We start from the raw sequence: 18,458 nt of genomic DNA on the forward strand, positions 1-18,458 counted from the left end.
ATGCAGAGTTCTGTGGAGAGGGGCTTGGAAAACACTCTGGAGTTGAGAATATCCAGTATCCCTGGCCCAAGCAAAACTCTCTTAGACGATAAGACCATAAGATATCAGAGCAGAATTAGGTCATTCGGACCATCAGGTCTGCTCCGCCATTCAATCATGGCTGATGTGATTCTCATCCCCACTCTCCTGCCTTCTCCCCTTGATCCCCTTATTGACCAAGAACCTATCTAACTCTGTTTTAAAAACACTCAATGTGTGTGACTGTGTGTTGTGCATGTATGTGTGACTGTGTGTGGGTCTCTGTGAGTGTGTGTGTGTGTGTGACTGTGTGTTGTGCATGTATGTGTGACTGTGTGTGGGTCTCTGTGAGTGTGTGTGTGTGACTGTGTGTTGTGCATGCATGTGTGTGTGTGGGGCTCCACATCAATCTCCTCTGACCTTCCCTCTCACCCTATCAGTTTTTTAATTCTATTCCTGCGTCCAGCTTCCCTGAGAGGCACCAAAAACACACTTTAAATGTCGAATTTCCTGTTTATCCCTCCCAGCCCAAATAAGGGGCGAAATATGCGAAGGGCCTCCACAACCCTCTGTGGCAATGAGTTCCACAGATTCACTACCCTCTGGCTGAAGAAATTCCTCCACATCTCAACTTTTAAAGAGTGTCCTTCACACTGAGGTTGTGCCCTCGAATTCTAGTCTCTCTCACTCGTGGAAACATCCTCTCCACGTCCACTCTATCTAGACCTATCAGTCATAGAATAGAATCATAGAATCCCTTACAGTACAGAAGGAGGCCATTCAGCCCATCGAGCCTGCACCGACAAGAATCCCACCCCATTCCTGTAACCCCACATATTTACCTTGCTAATCCCCCCAGTCTACTGTAAGTTTCAATTAGATCCGCCCTCATCCTTCTAAACTCCATCGAGTATAGACTCAGACTCCTCAACCACTCCTCGTATGACAAACCCTTCATTCTTAATGCATTGGGCCTTGCCTTGGGAGTGAGAGAGGGGCCAGCAGTACCACATGTCCAGCAGACAGAATGTGAACAAAGAACGGGAAATATAGGAGAATGGAGACCAATATTACTGATGCCATATTTGTATTATACTGAATGGTTATCATAGAATCTTCTAGCTCAGAAGAAGGGAGTTTAACCCACCGTATCAGTACTGACCCTTTCAAATCATTATCCCACTTGTTCCACTCCCGTTCTCTTTCCACACAGCCCTGATTACTGTTACTGTTAAACTGTTCACTGCCTCTTCAGGTGGGACATTCCAGATGACAAATTCCCTTCATTAAATTTTTATCCTCATCTCTCCTCTACTTTTGTGAATCGTCATTCCTCTGGTTACTGACCCACCTGCCAGTGGAAACAATGGGCCCGATATTACCATCGCGTTGCGCCCGTTTTCGGGCTCAAACTTGGTAAAGTAGGGTGTGAGGCGAGTAGCGCGATCCGCGTCCGCCTTCGCACCGGTTCCCCCTTTACCAAGGTCCGAAAATGGCCGCAATCGGACCACGCCCGGAACAGTCGCAACGGCCATTTAAATGCATTTGCATGTATTTAAATTGACTTAATGAGTTGGACGTCCAACTTTACCGACACTTTCCCCTTTACCACCGCGTTTGCCCATCCAGAATCGGCACGAAACAGACATGTTCCATATTAGTCCAATTCGGGCGCTCCAGTTAGTGAGGAGGTAGGTGCCTAGCGTCCGATGAGTCTCTGCTTGAGATCGGTAGGGGGCGTGGGGAGGGGGGGGGGGGGGAGGGGGAGAGGATGGGTCCGCTGCCACTCTGCTTGAGAGCGGTGGGGGGGGGGGGGGGAGGGTGAGGGGGCGAAGATCGATCTGGGTGGTGGGGATGGGGGGATAAGGGGGTCAGTAATGTTGTGGGGGTGGGGCAATGTCTGTGGGGGCCAGGGGGAGGCATTATCCGGCCCGGGAGCGACGTGGCAGGGGAGCCGCATTCTATCATTTTATTTCTGCGCATGTGCAGTTGGAGGCGCCGATCGGAGCTGCAGGATTTCGGGTGCATTAAGCCCCGCCCACAGACTCGTGCAGCGCGATTCGGACTCGCTGATAGTTTTTCAGGCAGAGTGCCTGAGAACGGGTCTGAAAGTCGGATCTGAAACATTCCCAGTTTGAAGTCTCCCAGCACTTAGAATCAAAATGGTAAAACAGGGCCCAAAGTTTCACTAATTGCCCTATCTTTTAATTAATTTTTGTGATGTGGGTGTCGCTGGCTAGGCCAGCATTTATTGCCCATCCCTAATTGCCTTGAAGGCCTTCTTAACCGACCGCACTTCCTGTGGTGCAGGTCCACCCACTGTGCTGTTAGGGAGGAAGTGCCAGGATTTTGACCCAGCGACCGTGAAGGAACGGCGATATATTTCCAAGTCAGGATGGTGAGTGACAAAGAGGGGAACCTCCAGGTGGCGGTGTTCCCAGGTATCTGCTGCTCTTGTCCTTATAGATGGTAATGGTGATGGGTTTGGAAGGTGCTGCCTAAGGAACCTTGGTGAGTTGCTGCAGTGCATCTTGTAGATGGTACACGCGGCTGCCACTGTTCTCATCAGCTTGAAAACCCCAATTAGATCTTCCCTGTCTCTGTAATCACCTCCATCACCTCAGCCCTCTGGGATTGATGTGTTCCTTCGACTCTGGCCTCTTGTACACCCCAATTTCCATCGTTCCAACATTAGCATCCGCGCCTTCAGTTACCTGGGCCTTAAACTCTGGAATTCACTCCTTCAAGTACTCTAACTCTCTGTTTCGTTTTCTTCCTTTAAGACACTCATTTAAGCTGACCCCTTTGACTGTAGCTTTAGTCACCTGTCTGAATAACTCTCTTATGTAGGTCAGTGCCATGTTCTGATAGATTACACTCCTGTGAAATGCCTTGGGATGTTTTACTATGTTAAGGATGCTTTATAAGTAAAAGTTGTTGTTGAAGTCCATAATTCCCAGTACAAAGTACTCAGCTTGTGACTGCATACTTGTGAGTTATCTGATGGTAATAACTTTGCTCAACTGATCGGTTAAGTTAGTTTCCAAACCCAAATCAGTCTACATGGTTTTATAAGTTTGTTAAATGTTAAAGTCTAAATTCTGAAGCAATATAAAAATACAAACTTAAGAAATATATTTTCTAAAATCTAGCTCAATAACAACTTGGAAATCTAGCTACACTAATTATTTATTCTCATGTGTCAGACTAGTAACACACACACCCTGAGTCAGAAGATTGCGGATTCAAGGGCAATTAGGGATGGGCAATAAATGCTGGCCTAGCCAGCAATACCCACATCTCATAAATAAACATAGAACCAGAACATGGGAGTAGGAGCAGGCCATTCAGCCCATCATTCACTATGACCATGGCTGATCCTCCATCTCAATGCTATACTCCAGCACTCTCCCCTTACCACTTGACACATTTAGCATCCAGAAATGTATCTATTTCCTTCTTAAGTATATTCCTCAATAGCACAGTGGTTCGCACTGCTGCCTCACAGTGCCAGGGATCCAGGTTCGATTCCCGGCTTGGGTCACTGTCTGCGTGGAGTCTTCACGTTCTCTCCATGTCTGCGTGGGTTTCCTCCGGGTTTCCTCCCGGAGGAAAGGATATGTCAGGAGATTCTGGATAGGTGCAGAAAACATAGGGTTGTTGTAGTGGGGAACTTTAATTTCCCTGGCACAGACTGGAAAGTGCTGAGAGCTGGGGGTCCGGACGGGGAGGAATTTGTAAAATGCATACTGGAAGGTTCTTTGGAACAGTATGTAGATAGCCCGACTAGAGAGGGGGCTATACTGGACCTAGTTCTGGGAAATGAGCCCTGTCAGATCGTCAAAGTTTCGGTAGGGGAACATGTGGCAAATAGTGACCACAACTCTGTTAACTTTAGGATAGTAATGGACAAGGATGAGTGCTGTCCTACGGGCAGGGTGCTAAATTGGGGGAAGGCTGACTATAGCCGGATTAGGCAGGAATTGGTGGATGTTGATTGGGAGAGGATGTTCGAGGGTAAGTCCGCGTCTGGCATGTGGGAGTCTTTTAAGGAACTATTGATAAGGCTGCAGGATAGGCATGTGCCTGTAAAAAGGAAAGATAGGAAAGGTAGGATTCGAGAGCCGTGGATAACCAGGGAAATTGAGGATCTGATTAAAATGAAAAGGGAGGCGTACGTTAAGTCCAGGCAACTGAAAACAGATGGAGCTCTGGAGGAATACAGAGAGAGTAGGAAAGAACTCAAACGGGGAGTTAGAAGGGCAAAAAGAGGTCACGAGATGTTCTTGGCAGGCAGGATTAAGGAGAATCCTAAGGCATTCTATTCATACGTTAGGAACAAAAGAGTTGTCAGGGAGAAAATCGGACCTCTCAGGGACAAAGGAGGGGAATTATGCTTAGAACCCAAGGGAATAGGGGAGATCCTAAATGAATACTTTGCATCGGTATTCACGAAGGAGAGGGGCGTGTTAACCGGGAGTGTCTCGGAGGGAGGTGTTGACCCGTTAGAGAAAATCTCCATTACAAGAGAGGAAGTGTTAGGTTTTTTAGGGAACATTAAAACTGACAAAGCCCCAGGGCCTGATGGCATCTATCCTCGACTGCTCAGGGAGACGAGAGATGAAATTGCTGGGCCTCTGACGGAAATCTTTGTCGCTTCTTTGGACACGGGTGAGGTCCCTGAGGATTGGAGGATAGCGAATGTGGTCCCGTTGTTTAAGAAGGGTAGCAGGGATAACCCAGGAAATTATAGGTCGGTGAGCTTGACGTCCGTGGTAGGGAAGTTGTTGGAGAGGATTCTTAGAGACAGGATGTATGTGCATTTAGAACGGAACAATCTCATTAGTGACAGACAGCATGGTTTTGTAAGAGGGAGGTCGTGCCTTACAAATTTGGTGGAGTTTTTTGAGGAAGTGACAAAAACGGTTGATGAAGGAAGGGCCGTGGATGTCGTCTATATGGATTTCAGTAAGGCATTTGACAAAGTCCCACATGGCAGGTTGGTTAAGAAGGTTAAGGCTCATGGGATACAAGGAGAAGTGGCTAGATGGGTGGAGAACTGGCTTGGCCATAGGAGACAGAGGGTAGTGGTCGAAGGGTCTTTTTCCGGCTGGAGGTCTGTGACCAGTGGTGTTCCGCAGGGCTCTGTACTGGGACCTCTGCTATTTGTGATATATATAAATGATTTGGAAGAAGATGTAACTGGTGTAATCAGCAAGTTTGCGGATGACACAAAGATGGCTGGACTTGCGGATAGCGAAGAGCATTGTCGGGCAATACAGCAGGATATAAATAGGCTGGAAAATTGGGCGGAGAGGTGGCAGATGGAGTTTAATCCGGATAAATGCGAAGTGATGCATTTTGGAAGAAATAATGTAGGGAGGAGTTACACAATAAATGGCAGAGTCATCAGGAGTATAGAAACACAGAGGGACCTAGGTGTGCAACACAGGTGGAGAAGGTGGTGAAGAAGGCATATGGTATGCTTGCCTTTATAGGACGGGGTATAGAGTATAAAAGCTGGAGTCTGATGATGCAGCTGTATAGAACGCTGGTTAGGCCACATTTGGAGTACTGCGTCCAGTTCTGGTCGCCGCACTACCAGAAGGACGTGGAGGCGTTAGAGAGAGTGCAGAGACGGTTTACCAGGATGTTGCCTGGTATGGAGGGTCTTAACTATGAGGAGAGATTGGGTAGACTGGGGTTGTTCTCCTTGGAAAGACGGAGTATGAGGGGAGATCTAATAGAGGTGTACAGGATTATGAAGGGTATAGATAGGGTGAACAGTGGGAAGCTTTTTCCCAGGTCGGAGGTGACGATCACGAGGGGTCACGGGCTCAAGCTGAGAGGGGCGAAGTATAACTCAGATGTCAGAGGGACGTTTTTTACACAGAGGGTGGTGGGGGCCTGGAATGCGCTGCCAAGTAGGGTGGTGGAGGCGGGCACGCTGACATCGTTTAAGACTTACCTGGATAGTCACATGAGCAGCCTGGGAATGGAGGGATACAAACGATTGGCCTAGTTGGACCAAGGAGCGGCACAGGCTTGGAGGGCCGAAGGGCCTGTTTCCTGTGCTGTACTGTTCTTTGTTCTTTGTTCTTATTCTGAATGACGTACTGGTTAGGTGCATTGACCCGAACAGGCACCGAAGTGTGGCGGCTATGGGAATTTCACAGTAACTTCATTGCAGTGTTAATGTAAACCTACTTATGACGAATAAACTTTAACTTAACTCCGCAGCCTTCTCTGGTAGAGAATTCCTCAGGTTCACCACCCTCTGAGTCAAGACGTTTCTCCTCATCTCAGTCTGTGACCGTTGTTTCCCCCCCGCACCGCCCCCCCCCCCCCCCAAGAGGAAACAACATCCCTGCATCCAATCTGTCCAGCCCTGTCAGAATTTTATACTTTTCAGTGAGATCCTTCTCATTCTTCTAAATTCCAGTGAATACAGGCCCAGTCAAAGAACAAAGAACAATACAGCACAGGAACAGGCCCTTCGGCCCTCCAAGCCCGCGCCGCTCCCCGGTCCAGGATTGAATCCTGAATCCAGGATCCCCGCCCAATTTTCCAGCCTATCTACATACCAATATCCTATCCACCGAGCTGTCCCTCACAGCTACGATGCTTTGTTCATTACAACCTATTAACTCACCCCCACGCCCCCATTCCAGACCATGTGATCTCCAGGGAGAGGCGAAAACCCAGAGTGAAAAACCCCAGGGCCAATATGGGGAAAAAAAAAATCTGGGAAATTCCTCTCCGACCCCCTGAGGCGATCGAAACGAGTCCAGGAGATCACAATGGCCCTGATCGGAAAATGCTTCCCAACCCTAGTCATTTCCACTTCCACGAACAGTCGATCCAATCTCTCTTCATACGACAATCTTGTCATCCCATGAATCAGTCTGGTAAATCTCATAGAACCATAGAATTCCTATAGTGCAGAAGGAGGCCATTTGGCCCATCGGGTCTGCACCAACTCTTCGACAGAGCACCTTACCCAGGTGCCTATCTCCTTAACCCCACATATTTACTCCACTAATCCCACTAACCTACACATCTTGGGACACTAAGGAGCAATTTAGCATGGCCAATCCACCTAATCCGCACATCTTTGGACTGTGGGAGGAAACCAGAGCACCCGGAGGAAACCCACGCAGACACAGGAGGAATGTGCAAACTCCACACAGACAGAGGCTGGAAGCATACTCGGGTCCCTGGTGCTGTGAGGCAGCAGTGCTAACCACTGTGGCACCGTGCCGTCCATGCACTGCACTCCCTCTATGGAAAGGTATATCCTTAGATAAAGAGACAAAAACTGAACACAATTCTCCAAGTATGATCTCACCAGTACCCTGTATGTCTGCAATAAGACATCTGTGCTCCTGTTGTTAAGACCCAGACCAGAAACTCCAAGGTGTTTTATGAAATTAGCCTCGACCCTAAGTTGATTTTGGCATTGGTGAGCATAAGGTGTTTCACTCCAGGTATTATTCAAGTGACCCACACAGGAGCTTTTATCAAACAAAGTTTATTTAAGAACATAATTAAAACATAATAAGAAAAAAATAGCATAACTTATACCAATCACAAGAATCCAACATGATATAGTATAAACCTTAACAGCTAGCTATCTATGTTGTTCCAAGTCAAACACCATAGACACGCACCCTTTCGTAGACTTGGCACAAAAAGTGAGTATGCTCACGTGATGCGGGGTTTTTGGCTTTTTATCACCTGCTGTGAATTGTCCTTTGAATGTTGATGGAATGCGTCCCAGGGTACTAAAAGAGATGGCGGGAGAAATAGCAAATGCACTAGTGGTAATTTACCAAAATTCGCTGGACTCTGGGCTGGTTCCCGCAGATTGGAAAACAGTAAATGTGACACCACTGTTTAAAAAAGGAGGTAGACAAAAGGCAGGTAACTATAGGCCGGTTAGCTTAACTTCTGTAGTAGGGAAAATGCTTGAATCTATCATCAAGGAAGAAATAGCGAGACATCTGGATATAAATTGTCCCATTGGTAAGACGCAGCATGGGTTCATGAAGGGCAGGTCATGTTTAACTCATTTGGTGGAATTCTTTGAGAACATTACATGTGCAGTTGACAATGGAATATCTTCTCGATTGCAGTCCTGATAGATAAATCTTGTACAAAGGCAAGAAAATTCAGAATCCGAAATACGTATTTAAATTGTCACTGCCAGTGCAGAGCTTGAACGAGGCTGTAAAGACGAGATGTCAATGTTTTTTGACTTGTACGCATTTGGGCAAACTCAAGAATGCCGAATTTCAAACAATCACAACAATGATCACCACAGGACAAAAGGGTGCAGGAATTGGTTGGCAAATTATTGCACTAGAAACAGCAACAAGGAATGTAAACTTTCTGAGGGGTGGCATGGTGGTTAGCACTGCTGCCCCACAGCGCCATGGTTCAATTCCCGGCTTGGGTCACTGCCTGTGTAGAGTTTGCACGTTCTCCCTGTGTCTGCGTGAGTTTCCTCCGGGTGGTCTGGTTTCCTCCCACAGTCTGAAATACGCGCTGGTTAGGGTGCATTGATCTGAACAGGCGCCGGAGTGTGGCGACTAGGGGAATTTCACAGTAACTTCATTGCAGTGTTAATGTAAGCCTTACTTGTGACCTAATAAATGAACTTTAAGCTCCCAATCAGCCAGAGTCAACTTTCCAACCAGAAAGTATCCATTGCATCTGTGGTATAGAATCATCGAATCCCTACGGTGCAGAAGGAAGCCTTTCAGCTCATTTGCCCGAATTTTACCATCCTGCCCACCCAAGGCGCGCAAGATCCCGCCCGAGGCCAACGGAAAATGCCGTTCTGCGAGCCTCGCCCACACTGATTCTGGGGCGGGCGAGGCGGTAAGATTCCGGCCAATGAGTCTGCACCAACTCTCCGACAGAGCATCTTTCCCATGCCCTGTCCCCTAATCCCACATACTTACCCTGCTAAATCCCTTAACCTACACATCTTGGGACACTAATTTATTATGCCAATCAACCTAACCTGCAAATCTTTGGACTGTGGGAGGAAACCGGAGCACCCGGAAGAAACCCACGCAGACACGGGGGGGAACGTGCAAACTCCACACAGTCACCCAAGGCCGGAATTTAACCCGGGTCCCTGGCGCTGTGAGGCAGCAGCGATTGTATGAAATTTGGCATTCTTGTGTTGTCCAGATGAGTGCAAGATGAAAAACTTTGACAACATGTCCCTCTTTACAACAATATTCAAATTAGACATTTAGTGATCAATCACAACTCTTTCGAAAGTTCAAGGATTTCAATATCTGTCATTCATTTCCTGGGGGCGGGGTGACCTGATCTATAGATTTTTCTCTAACCCTCAGTAACTCCAAAGAACAGTACAGTACAGGAACAGGCCCTCTGCCCACCAAGCCTGCATCGACACATGACATCTATCTAAACTAAAGACACTTTGCCTCTACGTGGTGCGTATCCCTCTATTCCCTGCCTGTTCATGTATCTGTCAAGATGCCTCTTAAACGTTGCTATTGTATCGGCTTCTATCACCTCCTCTGGCAGCGCATTCCAGGCACTTACCGCCCTCTGTGTAAAAAAAAAACTGTCACATCTGCTTTAAACTTTCCCCCGTTACCTTAAACCTCTGTCCCCTAGTAATTGACATTTCTACTCTGGGAAAAGGACTCTGACTATCCATTCTATCCATGCCTCTCATAACTTTTTGTAAACTTTTATAAGGTCACCCCTCAGCCTCTGACATTCAAGTGAAAACAAACGAAGTTTGTCCAATTTCTCCTCATAGCTAATACCCTCCAAACCAGGCAACATTCTGGTAAACCTTTTCTGTACCCTCTCCAAAGCCTCCATATCCTTCTGGTAATGTGGCGGCCAGAACTGTACGTAATATTCCAAATGTTCTATACAGCTGCAACATGACTTGCCAATTTTTATACTCTGTGCCCTGACTAATGAAGGCAAGCATACCATACACCTTCTTGACCACCTTATCCAGTGGTGTTGCCACTTTCAGGGAACTGTGGACCTGTATGCCCAGATCCCTCTATATGTTAATGTTTCTAAGGGTTCTGCCATTTACTGCATACTTCCCTCTTTCATTAGACCTTCCAAAATGCATCACCTCTCATTTGTCTGGATTAAATTCCATCTGCCATTTCACCTCATTCCCAGAACTTGCCTGATCCATTGCTATCTCCGTAATCCTCAATCAATGGTGATATCCCTCCGCCCCACAATTTCTCTGCCAGTCTGTTGCACGCACTCACCACCCCTTGAGGGGATTGAACCTGCTCTAATCTTCCTCACTGTCACCCACATTGTCCAGGACACTTACAACACAGCTTAGAAACTGTGACATTCTCCAATTCTACACCAACCGTCCTTACTGATTGAGTTACAGAACGACAATGTGCTTCAGAGAAAACACCTGGCCCAATTTTTTGCATTTAGCGACAACAATCTGCATTTAAGGAGTCTCTAATGAAACATTCCCAGTCAAACGTCACAGGAGATTATTCACTGATCTTGACACAAAACCAAAGGTAAAGATGTTAGGACATGTGACCAGAAACTTGTTCAAAGCGGTAGACTTTAAGCTCCTTAAAAGAACAGAAAGGGATGGAGAGGTGTCGGGAGGGTAATCCGAGGTTTAGGACCCCAGGTTACTAAAGTCAAGATCATCACTGATCAACCTCTCAAAATCGGAAATGTGCAAGGGGCCAGAGTCATAGAGTCACAGAGTTTACAGCATGGAAACAGGCCCTTCAGCCCAACTTGTCCATGCTGCCCCTTTTTTTAAAAACCCCTAAGCTAATCCCAATTGCCTGAATTTGGCCCATATCCCTCTATATCCATCGTACCCATGTAACTATCTAAATGTTTTTTAAAAGATAAAATTGTACCCGCCTCTACTACTACCTCTGGCAGATTGTTCCAGACACTCACCACCCTCTGTGTGAAAAAATTTCCCCTCTGGACACTTTTGTATCTCTCCCCTCTCACCTTAAACCTATGCCCTCTAGTTTTAGACTCCCCTACCTTTGGGAAAAGATATCTACCTTGTCTATGCCCCTCATTATTTTATAGACCTCTATAAGGTCACCCCTCAGCCTCCTACGCTCCAGAGAAAAAAGTCCCAGTCTGTTCAGCCTCTCCTTATAACTCAATCCATCAAGTCCCGGTAGCATCCTAGTAAATCTTTTCTGCACTCTTTCTAGTTTAATAATATCCTTTCTATAATAGGGTGACCAGAATTGCACACAGTATTCCAAGTGTGGCCTTACCAATGTCTTGTACAACTTCAACAAGACGTCCCAACTCCTGTATTCAATGTTCTGACTGATGAAACCAAGCATGCCGAATGCCGCCTTCACCACTCTGTCCACTTGTGACTCCACTTTCAAGGAGCTGTGAACATGTACCCAGAGATCTCTTTGTTCTGTAACTCTCCCCAACACCCTACCGTTAACTGAGTAAGTCCTGCCCTGGTTCAATCTACCAAAATGCATCACCTCGCATTTGTCTAAATTAAACTCCATCTGCCACTCGTCAGCCCACTGGCCCAATTGATCAGAAGGAAGGAGCAGAAGGAAAGCTGAAATTTTGGAGAATTTTCAGAGACAGGGGGGTCATGTAGGGATTTGAACACAAGAATGGGAAGTTTAAATTTGAAGCATTGTTTGAGCCAACGTGGGTCAACACCTTACTCTGCATCTAACCTGAAGAGATCCTTCAGAATGATCTGGACAGGTTGGGTGAGTGGGCTAATCAATGGCAGATGCAGTATAATTTGGATAAATGTGAGATTATTCACTTTGAAAGCAAAAACAAGAAGGCAGATTACTACCTGAATGGCTGTAAATTGGGAGAGGGGAGTGTGCAGTGGGACCTGGGTGTCCTTGAGCACCAGTCGTTGAAGGTAGGCATGCAGATGCAGCAAGCGATAAAGAAGGCATTGCGAGAGGTTTTGAGTACAGGAGCAGGGATGTGTTGTTGCAATTATACAGGGCTTTGGTGAGGCCACACCTGGGGTATTGTGTGCAGTTTTGGTCTCCTTTTCTGAGGAAGGATGTTCTTGCTCTCGAGGGAGCGCAGCGAAGGTTTACCAAGCTGATTCTGGGGATGGCGGGACTGATGTATGAGGAGAGATTGACTAGGTTAGGATTGTTTTCGCTGGAGTTCAGATGAATGAGGGGGGGATCTCATAGAGACTTATAAAATTCTAAAAGGTCTAGATAGGGTAGATGCAGAAAGGATATTCCCAATGGTGGGGGAGTCCAGAACCAGGGGTGTCACAGTCTGAGGATTCGGGGTAGACCATTTAGGATGGAGGTGAGGAGACATTTCTTCAGCCAAAGAGTGGTGAGCCTGTGGAATTCATTACCACAGGAAGTAGTTGATGCCAAAACATTGAACGTATTCAAGAGGCGGCTGGATATAGCACTTGGGGCGAATGGGATCAAAGGTTATGGGGAGAAAGCAGGATTAGGGGTTATTGAGTTGGATGATCAGCCATGACCGTGATGAATGGCGGAGCAGGCTCGAAGGGCCAAATGGCCTCCTCCTGCTCCTATCTTCTATGTTTCTGTGTTTAACCCCTCTGTGTCTGCCCAAGGAATTGTTTAATGGGCTGGTGTGGCACAGTTGGGGCAGCAATAACTGACCTAAGCACCACTACATGAATGGAAGTGAATGATCAATCATCATGGATCCACTGAGATCTCTCCTTCTGGAAATGTGAAATGGCTTTGATTCAAGATGGGATCAAGCTTGGTGATCCCCCACAGTGGAATTTCTTGTTGCCAGTCATTATCCATTCTCACACACAAGTATGGCTATCTGGATGAAGCACTGGAAGTTGGAGAGGCAGTGGCATAGTGGTATTATCACTGGATTAGTAAGCCAGAGACCCAGGGTAATGCTCTGGTCACCTGGGTTCGAATCTCACCATGGTAGATGGTGAAATTTCAATTTAATAAAAATCTGGAATTAAAAGTCTAATGATGACTATGGAACCATTGTTAGTTGTTGTAAAAACCCATCTGATTCACTAATGTCCTTTAGGGAAGGAAATCTGCCGACTTACCCGGTTTGGCCCACATGTGACTCCAGAGCCACAGCAATGTGGTTGGCTCTCAAATGCCCTCTGAAATAGCCTAGCAAGCCACTCCAGTTCAAGGCAATTAGGAATGGGCAACAAATGCTGGCCCTGCCAGCGATGCCCGTATCCACGAATGAAGAAAATAATTCCTGTGGAATGTTGCCCCACAAAAAGCTGGATTCGAGAAGAGTAGATAAGCTTGTCAGTGTCGATGTTTTAGACAAAGTGTTGGACATCATTTCATCATTCACAAAAAATTCAATAAACACAAAAGGATTGAATGATTGTTGACCCAGTTACAGAGTCACTGGGCCCAGTTATTCCCTTGATTTGCTCCTGGTAATGTGGATGTTTCGAGCAGCGTCAGCATTTGTCACCCATTCTGAACTGCACTTGAAAGCAAACCACATTGCTAAGGGTCACATAGACCAGGCCAGGTAAGAATGGCAGATTCCTTCTCGAAATTAGTGTCCACATGGATAGTTATGGAAATCAGTCATAGTTTCATGACTATCATTGAGTCTACCATCCAACTCCAGATTTAAAAACATAATAATTGAATTTAAATTCCACCAGTTGCCATGGTGGGATTTGAACCCATGTCCCAAGAGCTTTAGCCTTGGCCTTGTGATGGCTAGGCCAGTGACATTACCATAATGCTATCATCTCCCCTCCCTAAACTTTCACTCCCTTCACCCCTACCATACTCTCTCACCCTCCCCTGCTCCCTCACCCACGCTCACTCCCTCCATCCCCACCATACTCTCACACCCTCTCCTGCTCCCTCACCCACGCTCACTCCCTCCGTCCCCACCATACTCTCTCACCCTCTCCTGCTCCTTCACCCACGCTCACTCCCTCCGTCCCCACCATACTCTCTCACCCTCTCCTGCTCCCTCACCCACGCTGACTCCCTCCATCCCCACCATACTCCCACACCCTCTCCTGCTCCTTCACCCACGCTCACTCCCTCCGTCCCCACCATACTCTCTCACCCTCTCCTGCTCCTTCACCCACGCTCACTCCCTCCGTCCCCACCATACTCTCTCACCCTCCCCTGCTCCCTCACCCACGCTCACTCCCTCCATCCCCACCATACTCTCACACCCTCTCCTGCTCCCTCACCCACGCTCACTCCCTCCGTCCCCACCATACTCTCTCACCCTCTCCTGCTCCCTCACCCACGCTCACTCCCTCCGTCCCCACCATACTCTCACACCCTCTCCTGCTCCCTCACCCACGCTCACTCCCTCCGTCCCCACCATACTCTCACACCCTCTCCTGCTCCCTCACCCACGCTCACTCCCTCTGTCCCCACCATACTCTCTCACCCTCTCCTGCTCCTTCACCCACGCTCACTCCCTCCGTCCCCACCATACTCTCTCACCCTCTCCTGCTCCCTCACCCACGCTGACTCCCTCCATCCCCACCATACTCTCACACCCTCTCCTGCTCCTTCACCCACGCTCACTCCCTCCGTCCCCACCATACTCTCTCACCCTCTCCTGCTCCCTCACCCACACTCACTCCCTCCGTCCCCACCATACTCTCACACCCTCTCCTGCTCCCTCACCCATGCTCACTCCCTCCGTCCCCACCATACTCTCACACCCCCTGACTCGCCCTTCCTCGCTCCATTGCCAACACTTGCTCGGTCCCTCCCCCAGGTGCACTCCCTCCATTCTATACTACCACTCATTTCCTCCCTCAGTCTCACACACTCTACCACCTCCAGTCCACTCACACTCCCTCTTTGCCCCTGCACAGGTTAGATACAGTAAAGCTCTCTCTACATTTGCCTCGACAGATGTCCATGAAAGATAGAGTAAGATGGAGAATAAAGCTCCATCTGTGCCATCCAAATTGATGATCGAATGGTACAGCACAGAGGAGGCCATTCTGCTCATTGGATGTGTGGCAGCCATTTCAAAAAGAAATCTAGTTAGTCCCATGCCAATCAGTTTCTCCACGTCCCTTCAATTTTTTATTCTCTTTCAGGTATTATTAAATCCCCCTTACAGAGGCTACGATTAAATCTACAAATACACCATCCTATAGGACAGCGTCTACTTGGGAATTGTGAGCTTTAAATTTTAAGAATAGATTTTCATTGGTTGAAAACCGATTTAAATCCCCATCAAATATTCTCAGGGAAGAGTGAGGGGTTAGAGTTTTTAACATTATGAAAGGGTTTGATAGGGTAGATGTAGAAAATATATTACCACCTGTGGGGGGGATCAGAAGAATTGGGCCATGGAGGGACGGCACGGTGGGACAATGGTTAGCACCGCTGCCTCACAGCACCGGGGACCCAGGTTCAATTCTGGCCTCGGGTTACTGTCTGTGTGGAGTTTGCACGTTCTCCCCGTGTCTGCGTGGGTTTCCTCCGAATGCTCCGGTTTCCTCCCATGCTGCAAAGATGTGCGGGTTAGGTTGATTAGCCATGCTAAATTGACCTTAGTGTCAGGGGATTAGCAGGGTAAATGCATGGGGTTAGGGGAGTAGGGCCTGAGTGGGATTGTGGTCGGTGCAGACTCGATGGGCCAAATGGCTTCCTTCTGAAGAGGAATTCTATGATCTATAAGACAACACTGATAATTACATCCAAGAGGAAATTCTGGAGAAACGTCTTTATCCAGAGATTGATGAGAAAGTGGAACTCGCTATCACGCCGAGTGATGAGGTGTGTAGGAGACACAGTTAAGAGGAATTGCAATAAACAGCTGAGAGAGAAAAGAACAGAAGTTTCAGCCTATTGGATTAACTGAAGGAGGATGGATGGACACTGGTGTTGGAGCAGAAACCCCGGCATGAGTATACCCTAACCATGCCCTACTGTGCTGGGAATATTGTGCAACACAATGCCAGGGAGAGGGTTGGCCCACTCAAGGATAGGGAGGGAATCTGTGCGTGGAGCCAGAGGAAATGGGCGAGGTATTAAATGAGTACTTTTGCGTCAGTATTCACCAAAGAGAAGGACTTGGTGGATGATGAGTCTGGGAAAGGGTGTGTAGATAGTTTGGGTCAAGTTGAGATCAAAAAGGAGGAGATATTGGGGTTCTTGAGAAACATTAAGGTAGACAAGTCCCCAGGGCCTGATGGGATATACTCCAGAATACTGAGAGAGGCAAGGGAGGAAATTGCTGGGCTTGAGAGAAATCTTTGTATCCTCACTGGCTACAGGGGAGGCAAGATGTGGAGATGTCGGCGTTGGACTGGGGTAAACACAGTAAGAAGTCTAACAACACCAGGTTAAAGTCCAACAGGTTTATTTGGTAGCAAAAGCCTGTTCACACAGCCTGTTCCGAAAGCTAGTGACTTTTGCTACCAAATAAACCTGTTGGACTTTAACCTGGTGTTGTTAGACTTCTTACAGGGGAGGTCCCAGTGTATTGGAGAATAGCCAATGTTGTTCCTTTCTTTAAGAAGGGTAGCAAGGATAATCCAGGTAATTACAGGCCGGTGAGCCTTGCGTCAGTGGTAGGGAGAAGATTCTTCAAGAGTTACTCCCACTTGGAAATAAGTGGATGTATTAGCGAGAGGCAACATGGTTTAGTGAAGGGGAGGTCATGCCTCACTAACTTGATCGTGTTTTCGAGGAAGTGACGAAGATGATTGATGAGGGTCGGGCAGTGGATGTTGTCTACATGGACGTCAGCAAGGCCTTTGACAAGGACCCTCATGGCAGACTGGTGCAGAAGGTGAAGTTGCATGGGATCAGAGGTGAGCTGGCAAGATGGATATAGGACTGGCTCGATCATAAAAGACAGAGGGTAGCAGTGGAAGGGTGCGTTTCTGAATGGAAGGGTGTGACAAACGGCGTTCCTCAGGGATCAGTGCTAGGACCTTTGCTGTTTGCAATATATATAATGATTTGGAGGAAAATGTAACTAGTTTGATTAGTAAGTTTGCGGATAGCGATGAGGACCATCAGAGGATACAGCAGGATATAGATTGGTTGGAGACTTGGGTGGAGAGATAGCAGATGGAGTTTAATCCAGGCAAATGTGAGGTAATGCATTTTGGAAGGTCTAATACAGATGGGAAATATACAGTAAATGGCAGAACCCTTAAGAGTATTGATAGGCAGAGGGATCTGGGTGTACAGCTACACAGGTCACTGAAAGTGGCAACACAGGTGGAGAAGGTAGTCAAAAAGGCATACGGCATGCTTGCCTTCATCGACCAGGGCATTGAGTTTAAAAATTGGCAAGTCATGTTACAGCTTTATAGAATCTTGGTTAGGCCGCACTTGGAATATAGTGTTCCATTCTGGTCGCCACACTACCAGAAGGATGTGGAGCTTTGGAGAGGGTACAGAAAAGATTTACCAGGAAGTTGCCTGGTATGGAGGGCATTAGCTATGAGGAGAGGTTGCAGAAACTTTGTTTGTCCTCCTTGGAACAACGGAGGTTGAGGGGTGACCTGATAGAAGTCTACAAGATTATGAGGGGCATGGACAGAGTGGATAGTCAGAAGCTTTTTCCCTGGGTGGAAGAGTCAATTACTAGTGGGCATATGTTTAAAATGTGAGGGGCAAGGTTTAAAGGAGATGTATGAGGCAAGTATTTTACACAGAGGGTGGTGGGTGCCTGGAACTCGCTGCCGGGGGAGGTAGTGGAAGCAGATACGACAGTGACTTTTAAGGGGCACCTTGACAAATACATGAATAGGATGGGAATAGAGGGATATGGTCTCCGGAAGGGTCGGGGGTTTTAGTTCAGTTGGGCAGGATGGTCGGTGCAGGCTTGGAGGGCCGAAGGGCCTGTTCCTGTGCTGTAATTTTGTTTATTCTTTGTTCTAATGTAAGATACAGAGTAAATCTCCCTCTCCACTGACCCATCAAACATTCCCAGGCCAGGTACAGCATGGGGTTAGATACAGAGTGAGGCTCCCTCTCCACTGTCCCCATCAAACACTCCCAGAACAGGCACAGCATGGATTAGATACAGAGTAAAGCTCCCTCTGCACTGTCCCAAAGAACAAAGAAAATTACAGCACAGGAACAGGCCCTTCAGTCCTCCAAGCCTGCACCGACTATGCTGCCCGACTGAACTAAAGCCCCCTACCCTTCCAGAGACCATATCCCTCTATTCCCATCCTATTCATGTATTTGTCAAGACGCCCTTAAAAGTCACTGTTGTATCTGCTTCCACTAACTCCCCTGGCAGGCACCCACCACCCTCTATGTAGAAAACTTGCCTCGTACATCTCCTTTAAACCTTGCCCCTCACACCTTAAACCTATGCCCCCTAGTAATTGACTCTTCCACCCTGGGAAAAAGCTTCTGAGTATTCATTCTGTCCATAATGTTGTA

At 47.5% G+C, this 18,458-nt stretch overlaps 1 protein-coding gene across 1 annotated transcript in view; it reads left to right on the plus strand.

Annotated features, from left to right (window-relative positions):
• The window catches only part of LOC144479951 (sodium channel regulatory subunit beta-2-like), a 38,838-nt gene that overhangs the window by 1,077 nt on the left and 19,303 nt on the right, over positions 1-18,458 (plus strand). The window lies entirely within an intron of this gene.

Source organism: Mustelus asterias, chromosome 27, assembly GCF_964213995.1.
Source record: "Mustelus asterias chromosome 27, sMusAst1.hap1.1, whole genome shotgun sequence".
Classification (NCBI taxonomy): domain Eukaryota; kingdom Metazoa; phylum Chordata; class Chondrichthyes; order Carcharhiniformes; family Triakidae; genus Mustelus; species Mustelus asterias.